The sequence below is a fragment of the Eschrichtius robustus genome, chromosome 10, assembly GCF_028021215.1.
Source record: "Eschrichtius robustus isolate mEscRob2 chromosome 10, mEscRob2.pri, whole genome shotgun sequence".
Taxonomy (NCBI): domain Eukaryota; kingdom Metazoa; phylum Chordata; class Mammalia; order Artiodactyla; family Eschrichtiidae; genus Eschrichtius; species Eschrichtius robustus.
In genome coordinates, this window is record NC_090833.1 from 114,795,564 (window position 1) to 114,821,215 (window position 25,652).

The following is a 25,652-nucleotide window of genomic DNA, read 5'->3' on the forward strand; positions in this document are numbered from 1 at the left end:
CACATATTATATATGGGAAATATATGACCAATACATATATGTGCACTGCATATATTTATGATTAATTTGTTAAGTTTGAAGAATCTTTTATGCTGAGTAGTGGCTGAATGAATTTTAGCGCCACTATTAACTGTGATTTTAAGAATTCTTCAACTTCAACGCTGATGGGATGTAGCTGATGTTAGTTATCTCTCCTGACCTAGATTACAAACTACACAGACAAATGTGTATATTCAGGCTATAAGTCCAACTATCACTAATGCTATTGGGGGAGGTTTCTTCTCACATTTAAGCATCTTCAGTCTCTAGCTGGAAAGAATAATTTCTGCACAGTCTCTTGAGGGGGGCCATGAGTCCATCTGTGTGTGCTGCACAAATAAAAACCTGTCCGTGGCCACCAAACCAGACCTGACATTTGTGCGGGAGGAGACAAGGGAGCCATCGTCCCTGGCTGATACTGCCAAGTGGGATGGATGGCCGAAGTCAGAGCAGGGATGCAGCTGCCAGAATGCGTATGCAGCTTGCTAGAGGATGCTCTCCATAAAACACCAGCGGTAAGGAATAAGTTAGGAGCTTCTGGGAGGCCTTCACGTTCAATGCTAAAGCAATTTCTTTCATTCCTTCACAAGAGGATCTTTTTTTTGAGGGGGTGGTTCCTCTTGGACGTATTTTTTAATTTAATTTTCATTTTACGTTAGAGTATAGTTGATTTACACTGTTGTGTTAGTTTCAGGTGGACAGCAAAGTGATTCAGTTATACGTAGTCAGTTATTCAGTTATACGGATACATATACCCATTCTTTTTCAGATTCTTTTCCCATATACATTATTACAGATCATCGAGTAGAGTTCCCTGTGCTAAACAATAGGTCCTTGTTGGTTATCTATTTTATATATAGCAGTGTGTACATGTCAGTCCCAAACACCTAATTTGTCCCTCTCCCCATGCTTCCCCTTTGGTAACCATAAGTTTGTTCTCGAAGTCTGTGAGTCTGTTTCTGCTTTGTAGGTACGTTCGTTTGCATCATTTATTTAGATTCCACATACAAGTGATATCATATGATATTTATCCTTCTCCACAAAAGGATCTTTGCTAACTGCTCAGATGCAGTGGGAGCCATGGCTCTCGTGGAGATCATATTCGAAAGGAAAGGGATCATGATTAAACACATCCCCATGGTAACCAATGATGACCCGGGAACAAGAATAACACATGATGGGAGAAGGCGTGGCCAGAGGAAGAGAAGGCAGATTGCGCATTAGGTGGCAAGGTCCTTTCCCAGGAGGTGGTGGACATTCATGGGACTTGAGGGCTGCAAAGGAACGTTCTCATCTAGGGAGAGGCCCAAAGGCAGGGCCTGGTGTATGACGTTGTCTCTAACAGTGGAGAGAAGATGTAATGGCTCAGTATGCTCTCTAAGGCAGGCGTTTGGACATAGAACTTGAGAGGGGGTTCTGAAATAACCTTAGACACTAGGAAGCAGATCACGTAGCAAAGTACGGTGTTTAGAATTCATTCTGGGACAGAGAGACTATGCTTGGAGTTTATGGAGCAGGGAAGCTGCCATAGTTAGTTAAACTTTTATATAGAGAACGGATAAACAACAAGGTCCTGCTGTAGAGCACAGAGAACTACAGTCAATATCCTATGATGAACTAGAATGAAAAAAATATAAAAAAAAGTCTATATAAATGTATAACTAAATCATTTTGCTGTACAGCAGAAATTAACACAACACTGTACATCAACTCTACTTCAATTAAAAAAGGAAGCTACGGAGGAGCCTCAAGATGGCGGAGGAGTAAGACGCGGAGATCGCCTTCCTCCCCACAAATACATCAGAAATACATCTACATGTGGAACAACCCCTACAGAACACCTACTGAACGCTGGCGGAAGACCTCAGACCTCCCAAAAGGCAAGAAACTCCCCACGTACCCGGGTAGGGCAAAAGAAAAAAGAAAAAATAGGGACTGACCTGCACCAGTGGGAGGGAGCCGTGAAGGAGGAAAGGTGTCCACACACTAGGAAGCCCCTTCGCGGGCGGAGACTGCGGGTGGCGGAGGGGGAAGCTTCGGAGCCACGGAGGAGGGCGCAGCCACAGGGGTGCGGAGGGCAAAGCGGAGAGACACCCGCACGGAGGATCGGCGCCGAGCAGCACTCAGCAGCCCGAGAGGCTTGTCTGCTCCCCCGCCGGGGCGGGCGGGGCTGGGAGCTGAGGCTCGGGCTTCGGTGCTAGCCGGGAGGGAGTCCGGGAAAAGGTCTGCAGCTGCCGAAGAGGCAAGAGACTTTTTCTTGCCTCTTTGTTTCCTGGTGCGCGAGGAGAGGGGATTCAGAGAGCCGCCTAAACGAGCTCCAGAGACGGGCGCGAGCCGCAGCTCTCAGCGCGGACCCCAGAGGCGAGCATGAGACGCTAAGGCTGCTGCTGCCGCCACCAGAAAGCCTGTGTGCGAGCACAGGTCACTCTCCACACCGCCCCTCCCGGGAGCCTGTGCAGCCCGCCACTGCCAGGCTCCCGTGATCCGGGGACAACTTCCCCGGGAGAACGCACGGCGCGCCTCAGGCTGCTGCAACGTCACGCCGGCCTCTGACGCCGCAGACTCGCCCCGCCTCCTCCGTACCGCTCCCTCCCCCGGCCTGAGTGAGCCAGAGCCCCCGAAGCAGCTGCTCCTTTAACCCCGTCCTGTCTGGGCGGGGGAAAAGATGCCCTCAGGCGACCTACACACAGAGGCAGGTCCAAATCCAAAGCTATACCCCGAGAGCTGTGCGAACAGAGAAGAGAAAGGGAAATCTCTCCCAGCAGCCTCAGGAGCAGCGGATTAAATCTCCACAAACAACTTGATATGCCTGCATCTGTGGAATACCTGAAGAGACAACGAATCATCCCAAATTCAGGAGGTGGACTTTGGGAGCAACAATATATATATATTTTTTCCCTTTTTCTCTTTTTGTGAGTGTGTATGTGTATGCTTCTGTGTGTGATTTTGTCTCCATACCTTTGCTTTTACCATTTGTCCTAGGGTTCTGTCTGTCTGTTTTTATTTATTTATTTATTTTTACTTAAAAAAATTTTTTTCTTAATAATTATTTTTTATTTTAATAACTTTACTTGTTTTATTTTACTTTATTTTATCTTCTTCTGTCTTTCTTTTTTTCTTTTCTCCCTTTCTTCTGAGCTGTGTGGAGGACAGGCTCTTCATGCTCCAGCCAGGCATCAGGGCTGTGGCACTGAGGTGGGAGAGCCAAGTTCAGGACACTGGTCCACAAGAGACCTCCCAGCTCCACGTAATACCAAACGGCAAAAATCTCTCAGAGATCTCCATCTCAACACCAAGACCCAGCTTCACTCAACGATCAGCAAGCTACAGTGCTGGACACCCTATGCCAAACAACTAGCAAGACAGGAACACAGCCCCATCCATTAGCAGAGAGGCTGCCTGAAATCATAATAAGGCCACAGACACCCCAAAACACACCACCAGACATGGACCTGCCCACCAGAAAGACAAGATTCAGCCTCATCTACCAGAACACAGGCACTAGTCCCCTCCACCTGGAAGCCTACACAACCTACTGAACCAACCTTAGCCACTGGGGACAGATACCAAAAACAACGGGAACTACGAACCTGCAGCCTGTGAAAAGGAGACCCCAAACACAGTAAGTTAAGCAAAATGAGAAGACAGAGAAACACACAGCAGATGAAGGAGCAAGGTAAAAATCCACCAGACCTAACAAATGAAGAGGAAATAGGCAGTATACCTGAAAAATAATTCAGAATAATGATAGTAAAGATGATCCGAAATCTTGGAAATAGAATGGAGAAAATACAAGAAACATTTAACAAGGACCTAGAAGAACTAAAGAGTAAACAAACAGTGATGAACAACACAATAAGTGAAATTAAAAGTTCTCTAGAAGGGATCAATAGCAGGATAACTGAGGCAGAAGAACGGATAAGAGACCTGGAAGATAAAATAGTGGAAGTAACTACTGCAGAGTAAAGAAAAGAGAGCAGAATAAAGAAAAAAGAATGAAAACAATTGAGGACAGTCTCAGACACCACTGGGACAACATTAAATGCATCAACGTTCGAATTATAGGGGTCCCAGAAGAAGAAGAGAAAAAGAAAGGGACTGAGAAAATATTTCAAGAGATTATAGTTGAAAACTTCCCTAATATGGGAAAGGAAATAGTTAATCAAGTCCAGGAAGAACAGAGAGTCCCATACAGGATAAGTGCAAGGAGAAACACACCAAGACACATATTAATCAAACTATCAAAAATTAAATATAAAGAAAACATATTAAAAGCAGCAAGGGAAAAACAACAACACATAAGGGAATTCCCATTAGGTTAACAGCTGATCTTTCAGCAGAAACTCTGAAAGCCAGAAGGGAGTGGCAGGACATATTTAAAGTGAGGAAGGAGAAAAACCTATAACCAAGATTACTCTACCCAGGAAGGATCTCATTCAGATTTCATGGAGAAATTAAAACCTTTACAGACAAGCAAAAGTTAAGACAATTCAGCACCACCAAACCAGCTTTACAACAAATGCTAAAGGAACTTCTCTAGGCAGGAAACACAAGAGAAGGAAAAGACCTACAATAACAAACCCAAAACAATTAAGAAAATGGTAATAGGAACATACATATTGATAATTACCTTAAATGTAAATGGATTAAATGCTCCAACCAAAAGACAGAGACTGGCTGAATGGATACAAAAACAAATCCCGTATATATGCTGTCTACAAGAGACCTGCTTCAGACCTAGGAACACATACAGACTGAAAGTGAGGGGATGGAAAAAGATATTCCATGCAAATGGAAATCAAAAGAAAGCTGGAGTAGCAATCCTCATATCAGACAAAATAGACTTTAAAACAAAGACTATTACAAGAGACAAAGAAGGACACTACATAATGATCAAGGGATCGATCCAAGAAGAAGATATAACAATTGTAAATATTTATGCACCCAACATAGGAGCACCTCAATACATGAGGCAGATACTAACGGCCATAAAAGGGGAAATCAACAGTAACACAATCATAGTAGGGGACTTTAACACCCCACTTTCACCAATGGAGAGATCATCCAAAATGAAAATAAATAAGGAAACACTAGCTTTAAATGATACATTAAACAAGATGGACTTAATTGATATTTATAGGACATTCCATCCAAAAACAACAGAATACACAATCTTCTCAAGTGCTCATGGAACATTCTCCAGGATAGATCCTATCTTGGGTCAAAAATCAAGCCTTGGTAAATTTAAGAAATTTGAAATCATATCAAGTATCTTTTCCGACCACAATGCTATGAGACTAGATATCAATTACAGGAAAAAAATCTGTAAAAAATGCAAACACATGGAGGCTAAACAACACACTACTTAATAACCAAGAGATCACTGAAGAAATCAAAGAGGAAATCCAAAAATATCTAGAAACAAATGACAATGAAAACACAATGACCCAAAACCTATGGGATGCAGCAAAAGCAGTACTAAGAGGGAAGTTTATAGCTATACAAGCCTACGTTAAGAAACAAGAAACATCTCAAATAAACAACCTAACCTTACACCTAAAGTAATTAGAGAAAGAAGAACAAAAAACCCCCAAAGTTAGAAGGAAAGAAATCATAAAGATCAGATCAGAAATAAATGAAAAAGAAATGAAGGAAACGATAGCAAAGATCAATAAAACTAAAAGCTGGTTCTTTGAGAAGATAAACAAAATTGATAAACCATTAGCCAGACTCTTCAAGAAAAAAAGGGAGAAGACTCAGATCAATAGAATTAGAAATGAAAAAGGAGAAGTAACAACTGACACTGCAGAAATACAAAGGATCATGAGAGATTACTACAAGAAACTCTATGCCAATAAAATGGACAACCTGGAAGAAATGGACAGATTCTTAGAAATGCACAACCTTCCGAGACTGAACCAGGAAGAAATAGAAAATATGAACAGACCAATCACAAGCACTGAAATTGAAACTGTGATGAAAAATCTTCCAACAAACAAAAGCCCAGGACCAGATGGCTTCACAGGCGAATTCTATCAAACATTTAGAGACGAGCTAACACCTATCCTTCTCAAACTCTTCCAAAATACAGCAGAGGGAGGAACACCCCCAAACTCATTCTACGAGGCCCCCATCACTCTGATAACAAAACCAGACAAAGAAGTCACAAAGAAAGAAAACTGCAGGCCAGTATCACTGATGAACATAGATGCAAAAATCCTCAACAAAATACTAGCAAACAGAAGACAGGAGCACATTGAAAGGATCATACACCATGATTAAGTGGGGCTTATCCCAGGAATGCAAGGATTCTTCAATATACGCAAATCAATCAACGTGATACACCATATTAACAAATTGAAGGAGAAAAAACATATGGTTATCTCAATAGATGCAGAGAAAGCTTTTGACAAAATTCAACATCCATTTATGATAAAAAACCCTCCAGAAAGTAGGCATAGATGGAACTTTCCTCAACATATAAAGGCCATATATGACAAACCCACAGCCAACATCGTCCTCAATGGTGAAAAACTGAAACCATTTCCACTAAGATCAGGAACAAGACAAGGTTGCCCACTCTCACCACTATTATTCAACATAGTTTTGGAAGTTTTAGCCACAGCAATCAGAGAAGAAAAAGAAACAAAAGGAATCCAAATCGGAAAAGAAGAAATAAAACCGTTACTGTTTACAGATGACATGATACTTTACATAGAGAATCCTGATGATGCTACCAGAAAACTACTAGAGCTAATCAATGAATTTGGTAGAGTAGCAGGATACAAAATTAATGCACAGAAATCTCTTGGATCCTATACACTAATGATGAAAAATCTGAAAGTGAAATTAAGAAAACACTCCCATTTACCACTGCAACAAAAAGAATAAAATATCTAGGAATAAACCTACCTAAGGAGACGAAAGACCTGTATGAAGAAAATTATAAGACACTGATGAAAGAAATTAAAGATGATACAAATAGATGGAGAGATATACCATGTTCTTGGATTGGAAGAATCAACAGTGTGAAAATGACTCTACTACCCAAATCAATCTACAGATTCAATGCAATTCCTATCAAACTACCACTGGCATTTTTCACAGAACTAGAACAAAAAATTTCACAATTTGTATGGAAACACAAAAGACCCCGAATAGCCAAAGCAATCTTGAGAAAGAAAGATGGAGCTGGAGGAATCAGGCTTCCTGACTTCAGACTATACTACAAAGCTACAATAATCAAGACAATATGGTACTGGCACAAAAACAGAAATATAGATCAATGGAACAGGATAGAAAGACCAGCGATAAACCCACGCACATATGGTCACCTTATCTTTGATAAAGGAGGCAAGAATATACAGTGGAGAAAAGACAGCCTCTTCAATAAGTGGTGCTGGGAAAACTGGACAGCTACATGTAAAAGAATGAAATTAGAACACTCTCTAACACCATACACAAAAATAAACTCAAAATGGATTAAAGACCTAAATGTAAGGCCAGACACCATCAAACTCTTAGAGGAAAACATAGGCAGAACACTCTATGACATAAATCACAGCAAGATCCTTTTTGACCTACCTCCTAGACAAATGGAAATAAAAAGAAAAATAAACAAATGGGACCTAATGAAACTTAAAAGCTTTTGCACAGCAAAGGAAACCATAAACAAGACGAAAAGACAACCCTCAGAATGGGAGAAAATATTTGCAAATGAAGCAACTGACAAAGGATTAATCTCCAAAACATACAAGCAACTCATGCAGCTCAATATAAAAAAACAAACAACCCAATCCAAAAATGGGCAGAAGACCTAAATAGACATTTCTCCAAAGAAGCTATACAAATTGCCAACAAACACATGAAAGAATGCTCAACATCATTAATCATTAGAGAAATGCAAATCAAAACTACAATGAGATATCATCTCACACCTGTCAGAATGGCCATCATCAAAAAATCTACAAACAATAAATGCTGGAGAGGGTGTGGAGAAAAGGGAACCCTCTTGCACTGTTGGTGGGAATGTAAATTGGTACAGCCACTATGGAGAACACTATGGAGGTTCCTTAAAAAACTAAAACTAGAACTAACATATGACCCAGCAATCCCACTACTGGGCATATACCCTGAGAAAACCATACTTCAAAAAGAGTCATGTACCAAAATGTTCATTGCAGCTCTATTTACAATAGCCTGGACATGGAAGCAACCTAAGTGTCCATTAACAGAAGAATGGATAAAGAAGATGTGGCACAGATATACAATGGAATATTACTCAGCCATAGAAAGGAACGAAACTGAGTTATTTGTAGTGAGGTGGATGGACCTAGAGTCTGTCATACAGAGTGAAGTAAGTCAGAAAGAGAAAAACAAATACTGTATGCTAACACATATATATGGAATCTATAAAAAGAAAAAGGAAAAAAAAAAGGTCAGAAGAACCTAGGGGCAAGACGGGAATAAAGATGCAGACCTACTAGAGAATGGAGTTGAGGATACGGGGAGGGGGAAGGGTAAGCTGGGACAAAGTGAGAGAGTGGCATTGACATATATACACTACCAAACATAAAATAGATAGCTAGTGGGAAACAGCCACATAGCACAGGGAGATCAGCTCAGTGACCTTTGTGACCACCTAGAGGGGTGGGATAGGGAAGGTGGGAGGGAGGGAGATGCAAGAGGGAAGAGAGATGGGGACATATGTATATGAATAACTGATTCACTTTGTTATAAAGCAGAAACTAACACACCACTGTAAAGCAATTATACTCTAATAAAGATGTTAAAAAAAAAAAAAAAAGAAAAGTAAGCTACCAGAGAAGCTTGAGTGATAGAGCTGGTGTGGGTGAGACAAAGCTAGATATTTGGTAAGAAATCTGTAAGAGATGGAAATTAAAAACGATTCCTATGTTTTTGGCATGAACACCTTTGGTAGGGACAAGGGCAGGGATGGGGTGGACATCAAGACACCAGCTTTCCACATTTTAAGTTTCAACCCCAATGACATATCCAAGTGTGGATGTTGTCAAGGAGTACTTGGATACACATACCTGGAGCTCTGCTGAGAGATCTGAGCTACAAATGCAAGCTGGAGAGTTGTCCTGAATAGATGGAATTTTTAGATACAGAATTAAAGAATCATTCGGTAAGTGAACAGAGAGAGGAAGGGAGCAGGAAGAAGAAAAATAAAGGAAGGAGGACAGGAGAGGAGAGGAGAGAAGTGGGCCGTGGACAGTCTTGGGGCACTTCTACGTTGAGAAGTCTGACAAAGGATGTGACACAACTAAGGAGTCTTAAAGGTAGAACTCACGTCTGCTGGCACTTCTTCCTTGTTTTATTCTGTCTTTTAAATAGTAGACCCTAGAGATGGGAACGTCTAGGATGTAGTCTCTTACTGATGAAGTGGGAGACAAAGGGACTAATTAAAACAGCAAAATCCTTCAGGAGACAAGGGTGGGGTAAGGACCATGGTCCAGTGGAGGGATTAACCACAGATAAAATCTGGACACTTCATCCTTTGCAATAAGAAGGAAGACAGGGATACGGGCACATGTTAATTTGCACGGGTAAATCTGGTGGAAAGAAGGCCAAGGGATTTCCATCCAATTGCTTCTCTTTCCTCTGTGTAGCATGAGGCAGCTCAGAGAATGCACGTAAAGGCCATGGAGAAGGAAATGTTAGCATTTACGAGACTGTGCAAGGGTTCAGAAGAAAGAAAAAGCAGTGAAATGGTCATTTGGAAAGAAACCAAGCAGCAACGTGTAGTAGGGCCACTGGGGAATGGGAAGGGCCCAGGTGCCATGTTCTGTGGAAATGGTCAGTGCAGTCTCCAGGGGCAGCAGAGTGATGCCAGCCATAGATGATTCCTGAGAACTGAGGCTTTGCCACTCTATAGAGGGAACAAAGGGGTCCGTTCACTTATCACTAAAACTCAGAACAGCTCTAGACAGTCCTGGAGCTGAGCAGAAGCTTCTCCACAGTAGGAACTTTTTGAAAAAAAGTCTGAATCAGACACAATTACAGTATTAAGCAAAGAAATCATCTGCAGCCTCAAAAGCAAAGAAATAGCAACCTTGCTGCTTTGGGGTTTATCTTACTGAAGCAAGGCAAGTCATTGAATAGATCAACTACAAATACTTTCATCTTGTTACGTTTTCGTAAGTAAAAGTATTTCATAATGACGATTCTTAAAGTCTGCAAATGACTTCACCTAAGGCAAAGACCTCACAGGCCACCAAACTGCTTCCTCACTAGTGATGTAGTAGGAAGAGATTGATTTTGAATCCAGAGGGACCTGGGTTCAAGCAAAAGTGACACTGTAGGATCCTTAATAGAAGGGTTAACCTCAATACCCAGGTAACCTTTGGTTTTCTTGGTACATTTGGGGGATAATAATATCTACATGATGGTATTAAGAGAGTTAACATGTATAAAGTGCCTGGCATATTATCAGACCCAACATAAACACTGAATACACTGTGACTGCTGTTATATTTACCATTCTTTAAATTACTATAACTGAATAATAATTTAAAATACCAAAGTTACTGCAGAAAGAGCTTTTGACAAGCAGTAAGTATACGGCTAGAGTATTCTTTTTTTTTTTTTTTATAAAAAGGAAATACATCCATGCATCCACACACACATGCATCACATACACACATGCATACACATGCACACACACATAGCCCAAATACACATGTTAACACAAATGAAATTGATCTCTTGTCTCAAAAAAATCCCAAAGCCCACCATTTGTGCATATGTTACACACTGCAAAATGCTAAATCAGGTTAACATACACTCTGCGCTGTGTAACAGAAAGACAAACATAACACTGTCACTTATTCTTATCTGGTTATTCCTCTGACATTTAAGAAAGCTAAGATGGCTTGCACAAAAATAGCTTCATACCTTGCTTGGAAGCTATGTACTTTTACAAAAGTATTATCTTGCCCTAAGGTGTGGGGTAACAGTATATTCTTAGTTGAGTATTTTTTATAGATTTTGATATTATTATTATTAATCATTGAAATACTTTGAGAAATGCGTAAAGGATTTTCTCTTTATGAAAAGAAGAATTAAAAATGATATTTTCTTATAGCAGAAGCTCAAATGGAGCAATTTCCAAAAAGAGAGGGGGTGATACTTTTTGAATTTTAGAAATTACTATCATCATCATTCCAGATTACAGATTGTCATTTATCCTGTGTTATGTTAGCCAAATTTTATAGGAAAGCTTTCTTTATTGTATATTTCAATGAGGCTTGGCCTTACTGTCACATTAAAAACTTAAACTTGCATAATAATATATATTTTTTGAGGGAAATGTTTAGGGAGATTTGGAGAGAGATGAGCAGAAGATAAACAGTTTGCGAGCAAAACACAAAACAATTACTTTTCCATTCTTATTGATCTTTTTTAGTTGTGGGAAAGAATAAATTCAAAGATCAGGAAAAAATAATTTTGCCTCAAAGAGGCCACAAAATTGTGTTAACTGCTGTTAAGAAAAAAAAAAAAAAAAAAAAGACTCAGAGCTTGAAGGCTACAAATATTATAAACAAAAAAATATATACCCTTCATACGGTACTATGTTTGAACTGGGAATTTCAAGTATTTTTCAGGCCAGAGTAGTTCAGGGCAATTAAAAATAACACCAAGCTATAAAAATATTTACGTTATACTGAAGAGTCAAACCTACTGAGTAGTGAAACTCAAATTATGTTTTTTGATGAAATAGGAATGTTTATGGCTACTTCTAACATAGTACCATGCAAATTTGCTACAGAAGCTTTTATAAAATGGTATTAAAATGACTTATCAATGTAAAGTATATTTATCTTGATAAAGCATTTTTCCCCTGGTCAAGATCAAAGGTCAGAAGCTTTTATAAAATGGTATTAAAATGAATTATCAATGTAAAGTATATTTACCTTGATAAAGCATTTTTCCCCTGGTCAAGATCACAGGTCAGAAGCTTTTATAAAATGGTATTAAAATGAATTATCAATGTAAAGTATATTTACCTTGATAAAGCATTTTTCCCCTGGTCAAGATCACAGGTCAGAAGCTTTTATAAAATGGTATTAAAATGAATTATCAATGTAAAGTATATTTACCTTGATAAAGCATTTTTCCCCTGGTCAAGATCACAGGTCAGAAGCTTTTATAAAATGGTATTAAAATGAATTATCAATGTAAAGTATATTTACCTTGATAAAGCATTTTTCCCCTGGTCAAGATCACAGGTCAGAAGCTTTTATAAAATGGTATTAAAATGAATTATCAATGTAAAGTATATTTACCTTGATAAAGCATTTTTCCCCTGGTCAAGATCACAGGTCAGAAGCTTTTATAAAATGGTATTAAAATGAATTATCAATGTAAAGTATATTTACCTTGATAAAGCATTTTTCCCCTGGTCAAGATCACAGGTCAGAAGCTTTTATAAAATGGTATTAAAATGAATTATCAATGTAAAGTATATTTACCTTGATAAAGCATTTTTCCCCTGGTCAAGATCACAGGTCAGAAGCTTTTATAAAATGGTATTAAAATGAATTATCAATGTAAAGTATATTTACCTTGATAAAGCATTTTTCCCCTGGTCAAGATCACAGGTCAGAAGCTTTTATAAAATGGTATTAAAATGAATTATCAATGTAAAGTATATTTACCTTGATAAAGCATTTTTCCCCTGGTCAAGATCACAGGTCAGAAGCTTTTATAAAATGGTATTAAAATGAATTATCAATGTAAAGTATATTTACCTTGATAAAGCATTTTTCCCCTGGTCAAGATCACAGGTCAGAAGCTTTTATAAAATGGTATTAAAATGAATTATCAATGTAAAGTATATTTACCTTGATAAAGCATTTTTCCCCTGGTCAAGATCACAGGTCAGAAGCTTTTATAAAATGGTATTAAAATGAATTATCAATGTAAAGTATATTTACCTTGATAAAGCATTTTTCCCCTGGTCAAGATCAAAGGTCAGATATGGATGCCGATGGAACCACCTTGAGTGAGGGGAATGGCACATGCTCTCTGCTTTGTCCAGGATTGTTCAATTAATCCCTGTGGCAAGACGTGAGAATAACCCCATTTGCTTTCCAACCAGGTCCCAAAGTTGGAGAGAGGTGATGTCAACCCCCCCCCTTGACTGCGCTACAATGAGGAGACAGCTCCATACCCACGTGCTGCAATTTCCCATTGCGGTTTATGTCTTGCAACTCTGTGTTACTCTCCCTTCCCTCCACTTTGAACACCTAACACATTCTAGCTGGGAGAGTTGCTCTTGGACGTTAAAAACATATTCAACAGCAGCACTAACCACCCCTCCGGTGCCCCAAAAGTATAAAATAGGGAGGTTTGATGTACAGACCATCAAAATAGTTTCCACTGCTATGACCTAGAATACGCTTTAGAAAACCAGTCTGTCTCAAAGTTCTCAAATGTCTGACCTCATGTTTTCCCTAATCATTAACTATAATGGTTTAGGTCAAAGCTGGTTCAGACATGAAGGCAGAAGGCACCAAAAGCCCAATAATCATAATGTTGACATGGTTGTCACTGTCTTTACATAAGTCAGGGGAAGAAAAAACCTGATGGAGGGCAATGCAACTGGCATAAGATGTTCTTGAACGATTTGACTGCAGTGCCTACAATATTCAATACGGCTAATATTTGGATTGACAGTTAACGTTTAGCCTGTGATATTACTGGAGATCTTGGAATAAGTTTGAATCAAGAATATGTGTTTCAACAAACTGAAGAATAAAAACCATATGATCATCTCAGTATATGCAGAAAAAGCTTTTGACAAAATTCAACAGCGATTTATGATAAAAACTCTCCAGAAAGTGGGCATAGAGGGAACCTACCTCAACGTAATAAAGGTTATATATGACAAACCCACAGCAAACATCATTCACAATGGTGAAAAACTGAAAGCATTTCCTCTAAGATCAGGAACAAGACAAGGATGTCCACTCTCACCACTATTATTCAACATAGTTTTGGAAGTCCTAGCCACAGCAATCAGAGAAGAAAAGGAAATAAAAGGAATACAAATTGGAAAAGAAGATGTAAAACTGTCACTGTTTGCAGATGACATGATACTATACATAGAGAATCCTAAAGATGCCACTAGAAAACTACTAGAACTAATCAATGAATCTGGTAAAGTTGCAGGATACAAAATTAATGCACAGAAATAGCTTGCATTCCTATACACTAACAATGAAAGATCAGAATGAGAAACGAAGGAAACTATCCCATTCACCATGGCAACAAAAAGAATAAAATACCTAGGAATAAACCTACCTAAGGAGGTAAAAGACCTGTACTTAGAAAACTATAAGACACTGATGAAGGAAATCAAAGATGACACAAACAGATGGAGAGATATACCATGTTCTTGGATTGGAAGAATCAACATTGTGAAAATGACTCTACTACCCAAAGCAATCTACAGATTCAATGCAATCCCTATCAAACTACCACTGGCACTTTTCACAGAACTAGAACAAAAAATTTCACAATTTGTATGGAAACACAAAAGACCCCGAATAGCCAAAGCAATCTTGAGGGGAAAAAAATAGAGCTGAAGGAATCAGGCTCCCTGACTTCAGACTATACTACAAAGCTACAGTAATCAAGACAATATGGTACTGGCACAAAAACAGAAATATAGATGAGTGGAACAGGATAGAAAGCCCAGAGATAAACCCACACACTTATGGTCAACTAATCTATGACAGAGGAGGCAGGATATACAATGGAGAAAAGACATTCTCTTCAATAAGTGGTGCTGGGCAAACTGGACAGCTACATGTAAAAGAATGAAATTAGAACACTCTCTAACACCATACACAAAAATAAACTCAAAATGGATTAAAGACCTAAATGTAAGGCCAGACACCATCAAACTCTTAGAGGAAACATGGGAAGAACACTCTTTGACATAAATCACAGCAAGATCTTTTTCGATCCACCTCCTAGAGTAACGGAAATAAAAACAAAAATAAACAAATGGGATCTAATAAAACTTTTGCTTTTGCACAGCAAAGGAAACCATAAACAAGATGAAAAGACAACCCTCAGAATGGGAGAAAATATTTGCAAACGAATCACGGACAAAGGATTAATCTCCAAAATATATAAACAGCTCATGCAGCTCAATATTAAAAAAACAAACAATCCAACCAAAAAATGGGCATTAGACCTAAATAGACATTTCTCCAAAGAAGACATACAGATGGCCAAGAGGCACATGAAAAGCTGCTCAATGTCACTAATTATCAGAGAAATGCAAATCAAAACTGCAATGAGGTATCACCTCACACTGGTTAGAATGGGCATAATCAGAAAATCTACAAACAATAAATGCTGGAGAGGGTGTGGAGAAAAGGGAACCCTCTTGTACTGTTGGTGGGAATATAAATTGATACAGCCACTATGGAGAACAGTATGGAGGTTCCTTAAAAAACTAAAAATAGAATTAACATATGACCCAGTAATGTCACTACTGGGCATATACCCAGAGAAAACTATAATTCAAAAAGACATATGCACGCCAATGTTCACTGCAGCACTATTTACAATAGCCAGGTCATGGAAACAACCTAAATGCCCATCTAATGGATAAAGAAGATACGGTACATATATACAGTGGAATATTACTCAGCCATAAAAAGGAACGAAATTGGGTCATTTGTAGAGATGTGGATGGACCTAGAGACTGTCATACAGAGTGAAGTAAGTCAGGAAGAGAAAAACAAATATCGTATATTAATGCATATATATGGAATCCAGAAAAATGGTACAGATGAACCAGTTTGCAGGGCAGAAATTGAGACACATGTGTAGAGAACAAACGTATGGACACCAAGGGGGAAAAGCGGGGGGGTGGTGGTGGTGGGATGAATTGGGAGATTGGGATGGACATATATACACTAATATGTATAAAGTAGATAACTAATAAGAACCTGCTGTATAAAACAATAAATAAATAAAATTTAAAATAAAAGAATATGTGTTTCAAAAAGGATTGAGTTCGTTTGGAGAGGATGAATACTGATGTAAATTACTCAGTGGAGAAAATGAAATAATGAAATAGGAAAAGAATGTGGACAGTGTGCTCCTCACTGCACATGAATATATAACGTAATACTTCAGGCAAAAGGCAAATGGGGACTCTATGGGTGTAACAGAATAGAGGTGCTACATAAAGAATAGAGGAGGTTATTTTTTAAGGAAAGCATTATTGTATGCAATTCTCAGACACATACATAAAAAATGTTTTGTGATATTGGAGAGAGTCCAAATAAGGACAATAAAAATGACATAAAGTGCAGAAAACCCAACCTCTAAGCAAGGCTAACAAAACTACACTTGTGCGTCCCTGGAGGAACACTGAGGGACCATACGGACTGACAAGAGTCCTCAAAAGAACACGCCAACATAGGGCACAGGGCCTGCTTTAAGTAGTCATTCTGGGTCAATCAACAATTGTGTACAATGACGAACCAGCAAGAGAGTCTTGTTTAATTGGAACGCAGGGGTCTGCAAAGTGCTTTCTTCAGAGGCATATACATTTAGAAAACAAAACGAACTAAACAGAAAAGAAAATGTGCGGCTTAGAGAGAAAGCTGGAAATAACTCACGTTTAGAGGAAAAAATCTGTGATGTTTCATAAACATTTTAAATTTGGACATCGTTCAATTAGAAAAAAAAAAAAAAAATCAGCCATAAGTTGACAATTACGGTTTCCTTTTATTTCCCGAGGTTGATGAACACATTATATGAAACTAAATTAAGAGATTATATTGAGAGGCTGCACCTTTCCTCCCCGGAAGGTTGGAAAGCTCGTTTAGGGAGGTGTTTGTCCTGTCATCACCCACAGGTATTCAGCGGCCTGGTTCTCCACTCGCAGAACTGGCGCTAAGACACATACAAGGACTTCACAGCAGTGGGAAGCAGATGAGATTCTGGCTACTGAGGAGCTCTTTAGACTTATTCTGGTGCCAACAACTGTCAGGCAGGAATTTGGTTTTACATTGCTCCAAGTAATCTAAAGCACCTTATGAGGAATCCTGCCAGAACCCATGCAGACATGGGGGAAAATAACTTTTATTCAGCTTAGTAAATTTCACATTGCTTCTCCGTGGTAGCAAAGGAAGCAGAAAGGAGATCGAGCGATGAATGATGATCCCGGGCAGGGCGGGGTTATCCAGGGCTCTGTGATGGTGGGAGCTGGCGGCACAGGCAGTAGCCCAGCCCAGGATGGTATTTTTTTCCACTCTCTGTTCACATCCCCACCACCTACTGAAGCACAGGGCAAAGGGCCAAGTGACTTCAGTCATAGGAAAACTGCGTCTCTCTCCTGGAACTGCGCTTTTAAAATGTGTGGCATGCTTTGTTGAAATGTATTTTGGAACGCTGACTTTGGATGTAGCCACAATAGGTTATTTATTGTTTTGAAAATGTATTGATAGGCTTTAATTCATAACCCACCTTCTTTCATGATATTTCTTTACTTTTCAGAGGCAGGACTTCCTACCAAGGGAGAAGGTAAGTGTGTGAGTTTGGGGGCACGGTGGGGTGGAGGTTAGGCCACAAGAAACAACAGTCATATAAAAATACAAATATGACCATAATTTAACCTATTTTTTAACAAAAGAATCCTAGTTGTGTAACCGAGCAGGACCCTATGGGGTCTTCTCAGAACAGACCTCCACCCATGTCCTCCGTCTGCCTTTTGTCTGTAGAAAAACTTTAGCCAAAGAATACATTTAATCAGAGAAGTGAGAAAATGCAGAACGAAAGGAACACAGTCAAACAAGACGAAATAATAACACTTTAGCCATTAAACAAAGTCAAGGACCTTTAGTTCTTCCTCCAGGACTGTAGATAATATTCTGAGCCAGGTCCTTTGAGCTGTTTTGCAGATACTGAAACGCCCTCCAGGTGCGAGAAGTTAACTGCATGCTGACCACGAGCATGTAGACCCCAGACCGGTTGGAACCAGAAGGTTGATGATGTCGACTCCCGCTTGCCTCCCCACCAGCCAATCAGAAGGATGTCCATGAGTTGACCACGCCCTGCTCCTTGAACACTGTAAGACCCCTCACTACCCGCTCCAGGGGGGGTCACACAGTCTAGAGGGCATGAGCCCGCTGTGGCCCCCTTTGCCTGGCAAAGCAATAAAGCTATTTCTTTCTACTTCACCCAATACTCTGTCTCCGTGATTTAATCCGGCCCTGGTGTACAGTGGCCAAATTTCGGCAACAGTTGGTGAATGAGAATTTTGTAACGGGATAGAGGATAAGCTTTATAGAGAGACAGACAAGAGTTTGATTCATGTTTGGGCCACTTATGAGTGTGTGACATTAAGCAAACTTAAATTTCTCAGTGTTTTCACCTATAAAGTGGGGATAAAAATAGCAACTTCAAAAATTGAGAATGAGTATTAAACAACAGGTTTGGCACGTGGTAAGTTCTGAAGAAATGATGGCTATCGTTCATATTATGATTCTTATTTACAATTAAGGCTGTTCAAGGTAGAGGGGAATCAGGAAGTCTGTGAATTCTGGTGTTTAGTGCTCTGGAAGTGTTTTCTAAAGAAATCTAACTTAAAACCATAGAGTAGGTTTGTTAGAGAAGTTAGCCTTTTATACAATGTTTAAGCAACAGGAAACGTCCAAAAGTTACACATAGTAAGAGGAAAATGAAATTCTAACTTAATTAAAAATTAAATAGCTAACAAAAACATACTTTTGGACTTTTCTGTGAAGTTTCATATGCCTTTTATCAACATATCCAGGCTGCCAAGCAGATTTTTTCAGATTGCATGATCAAAAAAAAATCATTCTCTTTTATTTGACAAATAAAGGACGTTGAATGGGAAGGACAGAACTAAACCACATCATGTGAGCAGAACGGGCTGCTAGCGGCTCGCCTTCAACGTGACATCAAGGCTGGGACGTCTCACCATGGGGCCCATCGCCTCTCCTGAACCAAACGCCTCCTCTGCCCAATGTTTTAAAAATAAAGTGTTTAAAGTATTATCTGCTCAGACTAAAAGAGGGGAAAGGAAAAGAAAGATAAAGCAAACAGAGAGATAGGAGATGGTCTGATAACTTTTGTAAGTACGACAAATCACCTTTCAAAGAAATAAAGTTTTTTTTCCTAGTTGTATGAATTTGTGAATAAATAACTGATTTCAAACAGTTCTCGCTTTCAGTGAATCACTGCCCCCTGTCCCCAGCATATTCATATACAGTGCATGCCCCTCATGGCTTACTCAGAACAATCATTGTTTTTTCCCCCAAATTTGTACCAAATGCTTCTAATGAAGACAATGCATAGCACCTTGCATGTGTCTATCTCCATCCAACCCATGTTTCATGGTGCTAATTTTTATTCACATAACAGAATACATTTGGCAAAAATTAACAGAAGACTGTGAAAAGCTTTGTAAATAGGTTTGTTCCCTTGTACATATCAGCAACTCATCCAAGGGCTCTGCGGAAAAATATCATTTCTATGTAGTCCAACAAAATGGGGTGCTGAGCAGTGTAAAGGCCGGAGGTGTCAAATGCCCACCTGAAATGGTGGGCAGTGAGTTTGGAGGGCCTGACATATGCAGAAAACTATCTCGATGCTCTAATTAAATTTGTCTCTATGTCTTTCTGCAAAAGACAATGAGATATATGCCTTCTGATTCCAAAATACGTTAACTTTTATCTGTTTGTTTTAAAAATCTTTTGTCTCTCTAGAGAAATGTAATTCTCAAATCTTCATGAAAGCTCAAATAATATAAGGTAGCCCGGAGTAGGATAAATCAGAGGCTACACATGCTTGAACTTTTTCAGTTTTATGTAAGGAACAGGGAAAAACAAAGGAACATAAGACAAAATGTACATGATTTTAGCATATTTCACTCACAGATATGCATTTATCTATATATATTATATATATATATATAATATATATATATATCTGCACAGGATTATTTAAATGTACTATATATTATTTAAATGTATTATATATTATATATATATATGTCTGAACAGGATAATTTAAATGTATTTTGCATTTATAGACTTGTTTCTGTCTTAAATTTTTAACTGTCTTCTTTCTTTGAGGCTTGTCCATGTTTTAGTAATTCAGGTTTTAGGGATGGTCTTCTTTTAGCACAAAGCAACACCTATTTCTCTTCTGGAGAATTACCTAAATCTCCTTAGAAGAAAATATACACATTATTTTACTTGGAACTGAGTTTTAAAAATTTTGGAAAAGAGCTCCACTCCTAGCTGGACCAAATTTTGCCAAGGCCAAACTGGACTCAAGTTCCCTCAATTGTCCTCTTAGAAGAACTCTCCTCCCTCTAGGATTCCTGCGTGCCCGGAACCCTTCCTATTTCCATCAAAGCATGCTCTCATTTGCTTTTCCATCCTGTGGAAATGATATAACAGAATGAGAAGAATGTGAGCTATGACAATGACAGTTATGGTCACCCTGACCACTTCCTAGTGGTCTGACTTGTGACTAAGGCATCAAATAAGCATCACTGCATGAATAAAAAATCACACTATGTACACAATCAAAATGTAGTCTGAAAATTGACATTTGTAGCAAATTCATATTTAATTTTTTAAAAATTTGGGATCGTGACTTTTTTTTCAGTTCCGGGAAATCTTTTTGGTTGTTTTAAATCTCTTTAAAACTTCTTAATTGCACTTTCAATGAACTTGTTTCAATCTTCTTCTAGTCTTACCCTCACATGTGTGTCCATATTCCAAGTGTTCAAGTGATTCAATTTAGTTCTTCTCTTTCAAGTCACAGGTGCCTTCCAAACAGATAGTTATTTTTCTCTGTGTCAGTGAGTCTGACATCCCTTCCACCCATTTGGGTTACCTTGTGAGGTCAAGTAACATGAGTAGATGACGGGCATTGGCAGAGGGGAAAATGATGTTTTCCTTAGTGACCCCCTGACACTGGAATGGGAAATCAGGGACCCTCTATGAGGCATTTCCCGAGAGGTCTCTGCTCCCGGAGGCCAGCGGAAGAGGCGGACTTCCTTCAACCCCACAATTGCCCCCTCTTGTTCATCCTGAATTGGGGGGGGGACAGCCAGCTTCTCACAGTAAGCGAGCAGGAATACGTCCCTGCCTCTTGCCAAATGATTCCTTCTCCAAGGACAGCTGGCCTCCCCTCAGGGCCACCCAGAAATCTGTTTACTTGCACAAGTTTTTCTAGATGGAAACGCCTGTTTTCAACACTCTTTTCAAGATTCTCGATCCTCTCTCAACTGCAAGCAAAAATGCACCTTCTCTTGGAAGATTCCAATGTAGTAGAAGTTTGTACACATTTCACTAAAAGATTTGATCAGTCTGGTGGCTGGGACATGAGAACAGTGAATTAGAAAGGAGAAAGGATCAGAAACAAATGCTCAACACCATCTTCTAAATGTTCTCTTTTCCAAACTTAGAAAGTGTAGTCAAACCACGCATCAGGGATAATGTGGCCTCAAGAAATCTGAGAGGAGGGAGTGATATGAGATTGCCGTATGATCATTAACTATAAAAATGCAGCTACTTGGTCAGAGAAATAATAAGTGACTTCAAATAAGCAGAATGACAGTAAGGCAGTGGTAATTATGTTAAAGGAAGTCAAGATATTGTTATTGGCAAATTATACAAAACCACCTCAGAGAATAACCAGAAAAAAGGATTAGGATAAATAAGATTAGATAAAACATCTGTACACATATATGTTCATGCATGTGAGCACACACACCTACACACACATACATACACACACACACACACACACACACACCACAAAACAATACCCATGTGTAAGAAAAAAATCAACCTGAAAATCAGATACAACCAAGATAACTGCAAAACTTTACTGAAATAAATAAAAGAAAATTTGAGTAAAAGGAGATAAGTATTTGGTAGCTGGATGGGAAATTAATTTTTCTCAAATTTAACCTATGTATTTAATTCAATCTCAATACATTGTTCAACATTACTTTATGTGTAGAAGGCATGAGTGTTTAGGTGTGAGTAGAAAATAATAATTTTTAAAAAGAAATGTAGTTAGTGGAAATTTACAAGGCCAGATATTATAATGGGGCTACTACCACACTAACGAAGTCAGGTTGGTACCAATGCTGGGATAAAAAGATATGTGGACAAAAAATTACTTCAGAAAGGGGCGGTGTCCATATGTGAATGTCTACATAATGTAAGACCTACCAAAGATCTTGAATCAACGGAAGGATTGTGCCACAAACAGCCCAGTTCACATTCTCATCTCATGTCACTCTAGACGGATAAAAAGTTGAGTGTTAAAAAATACGTCTGCTAATACAATTCATGTTTTAAAGTTAGTAAAGTAATATAAGTTAGGCAAAAGTTTATCTGGTCTTTCAAAATAAATATTTAAAGAAAAACATGGGCTGAAAGCAAGGCTGTAAAGAAGAAAGAATTTTACTTTATAAAAAATAGAGTATTTTCTATAAAAATATATAAAAATAAAATGCTATCAACCTGGGAGAAAACTTGCAACAATAAGACAAAAATCAAAGTATGGTCTTATAATGATTTTTCTGAATGCTGATAAGAAGAATGCAAAAACAAATAGATAAAACAGAGAAGTATTTTAACAAGCAAGTCACTGAAGATAAAACATAAACGGCAAATAAATGTGTCAAAACTGCTTATTGTATTTATAATCTAACAACTGTACTTTAAAACAACTTCTATAGCATGTTTTGCTTGATGAATTAGCATAGCTTTAAAAAACTGATAATATTTCGTTTTAGCATTGTCACAAGTTGTTAGGGGAAATGAATAATGATATAAACTTCCCAGAAACTGTTCTGTGTTATGTATACTGGATGTTAAATATGTTCATAAACTCTGATCCAAATAATTATATTTCCCATATGTACTCTGAGAAATGTTCTTCAATTGGGAAGCATATATTTATGGCAAATTTTTCAATAGGGAGCTATTTAGAGCAGTGAAATTGGTAAGAGCTTAAATGGTCAACAAACTAAATACTGTAATTGATTATGACCCTTGCATATATGAAGGACTACCATACGACTATTTAAATAATACATGCAAGGCTTTTCCAGAAAAGAAAATTGTGCTTTTGGCATAATGGTAAATGATAAAATGCATAATTCGATATTGTACATAAAATATAAGTTCAAGTATGTAAACAATAGAAAGAGAAAAATGTTATGTGAAAATGACTAATGTTCGCAGTGTCTGCCTTTGAATGGAAGAGTTTTGAGTTAATCCTTATCGTTATTAATTGCAGTTTTTAAAAAATTCATTTTGTTTGTAGTCATCTCCACTTAGCAATTTTTCTACTAGACTGAATGTTTTGTTTCCCAAATACTCCATTAGGGAGCAAATTCTTGGTTGCTACATATTTCTTCACAATATACTGACAACTTTTTTTTTTTTAAAGAGTCATTGCTGAATTGAAGTGTTAGTATATTGCATCCATTTTCCCCAAGCTTAAATAACTGCTGTGTGGACTAGAATTCAATTTCAGATACTCTCAAGTAAAATCTACAACTGTCGACCCATCTGCAGAGGCAGCACCTTGACACCAGACCATAGGTCACTCAGGAGCCGTCTGTCTGCTGCTGATGAGTAGATTACTGTGTCCAACCCCAGCTGGGGCTGTCCAGTCAAACCTGCCCCAGAAGAGTTTAGGGAGACATGGTTTAGGAGAAGCAAATTTCCCCATGCGCCATGTCTAGTTGACTACGTGGACTTTGGGTTTGCTCTGTAGACCTGCCCATCTTGGACTTGGGGCTGTGATGGAAGAAAAAGGTCTCAGTTGATTTCTAGCACAAACCACATTCTCCCGTCGTGAGGTTTTTCAGATATTTGACAAGCTACTTCAAAATTGTACTTTTCCCCTGCTATCTTGTTTTTAAGGGGCTCCATTCATTTCAAGAAAATTCTTGGGGAGAGGGGGCATCAGTGATGACTTAGGACAGTTTTCAGTTTAGAGTCTAATACACCTTCGATAGGACCAAAAGCCCACCGTCCTCTGAAGAGACCTGGCCCGACACCATCCTTTTCCTCCATCCTACTCACGCCTACGTTTTAGAGCGAAAGGGGTTTGCTCTGAGAACAGATAGAAGGGAAGCAGAGGCCATTTTCTCTGTATAATTTTGTTTGTTTGTTTGTTTGTTTGTGCCAGAGAGCCTCATATTAGGGCTTGTGGGTCACTGATCCCACAGATAATAAAGTGATAGTTTGTTTTCCATTTCAGTAGGTGTCTGTGCATATAGTTCAAATGATCTGGAACCATAAGGAGGAAAGATGACTAGCGGGCTTTGGACTTCCCTTGGTCCCTGTTATAAAGCCAAGGTAATGCTGTCAAAGTTTGTTATATGTCCTCTTTAACTGTGAGTTGAACGAATTCATTCTCCTATGAGGCCTGAGGTCATGTCCTACATTAGCAAAATGTTTGAAGCCAATGCAGTAGTAGTAAGTGCCTTGGATCATTAAAAGAAAGAAAAATAGAAAGAAGGAAAGAAAGAAGGAAGGAAGGGAAAAGGGCACTATACTACTTATTTGTTTTGAAATTCAGCAGTTGGCCAATATGAATATGTCAAGAATCATTATTTTAGTTTTCTTTCTACCATTTGATCTGGTCAATTTCCCATGTTCAATTTATCTAAATCAAATAGGTAAAAAGTAAAATGTGCCACTTAAATTACCTCTCTTTGAACATAAATTCTCTACCCCTTGATTTAAAATCTTGTTATAAAAACGTGTTCAATTAGAATCATTCTAATCTCTAAAGTTCTTGCAATACACTGAAGTTACCAGCATCAAATATTAATTATGCTCTATATGGAAACAATCAAATATATCTGTCAGATTTATCATGAAGTAACTCTAAATATGTTAAATGTTGGAGTTAAAAACAAAGCTTTACTGAACTCAAGAAGTCAAACTTTATTTAAATATTTATAAATATTTATGATTGATTGATTTTCCTCAGCTTTTAAGATATCCTTAGAACATTCTTATTAATTTGATTTTTTTTTTATATAGACGCATGCACTTTATTTCTCAATCTCATACTTTGTGATTACATTCCCTTTTTTTGGCCCACAGATACATTTTATTTATTATCAAGATTTAGAGAACTTCAAAGGTAACATTTAAAGATCTTGCCTCTGTTCTAGGGTACCTATGCCCATGGAAAATGGCCCCTGCATGTGCTTGAGCTCACAGACACACACAAGCACACAACACATACACACACACACACACACACACACACACATACAGAGGCTATTAGCTCACTCTGGCTGAAGCATCTGACATGTCTCCTTAGTAGCTACAGAATTCCCTCCCAATTGTTAAGGGGCTATTTCTGTATCAGTATGATGCTTGGCTGGCAGTGGGGTAAATGCATAGGAACTTAGAGGCACTTTGCTTCCCTGCCAAGAACACACATCACTGTCTTTAGCCGCAGTCTGCTGGAAAAGAATTCCTTCCAGGCAGTGCTGAGCCATTCCTGCCAACACCACAGGCGCCGAAGGAAGC

The 25,652-nt window shown here is 38.6% G+C and overlaps 1 protein-coding gene across 1 annotated transcript in view; it reads right to left on the reverse strand.

Moving 5' to 3' along the window:
* GALNTL6 (polypeptide N-acetylgalactosaminyltransferase like 6) overlaps positions 1-25,652 on the reverse strand; it is a 1,183,510-nt gene that overhangs the window by 937,885 nt on the left and 219,973 nt on the right. The gene's annotated exons all lie outside the window — the stretch shown is intronic.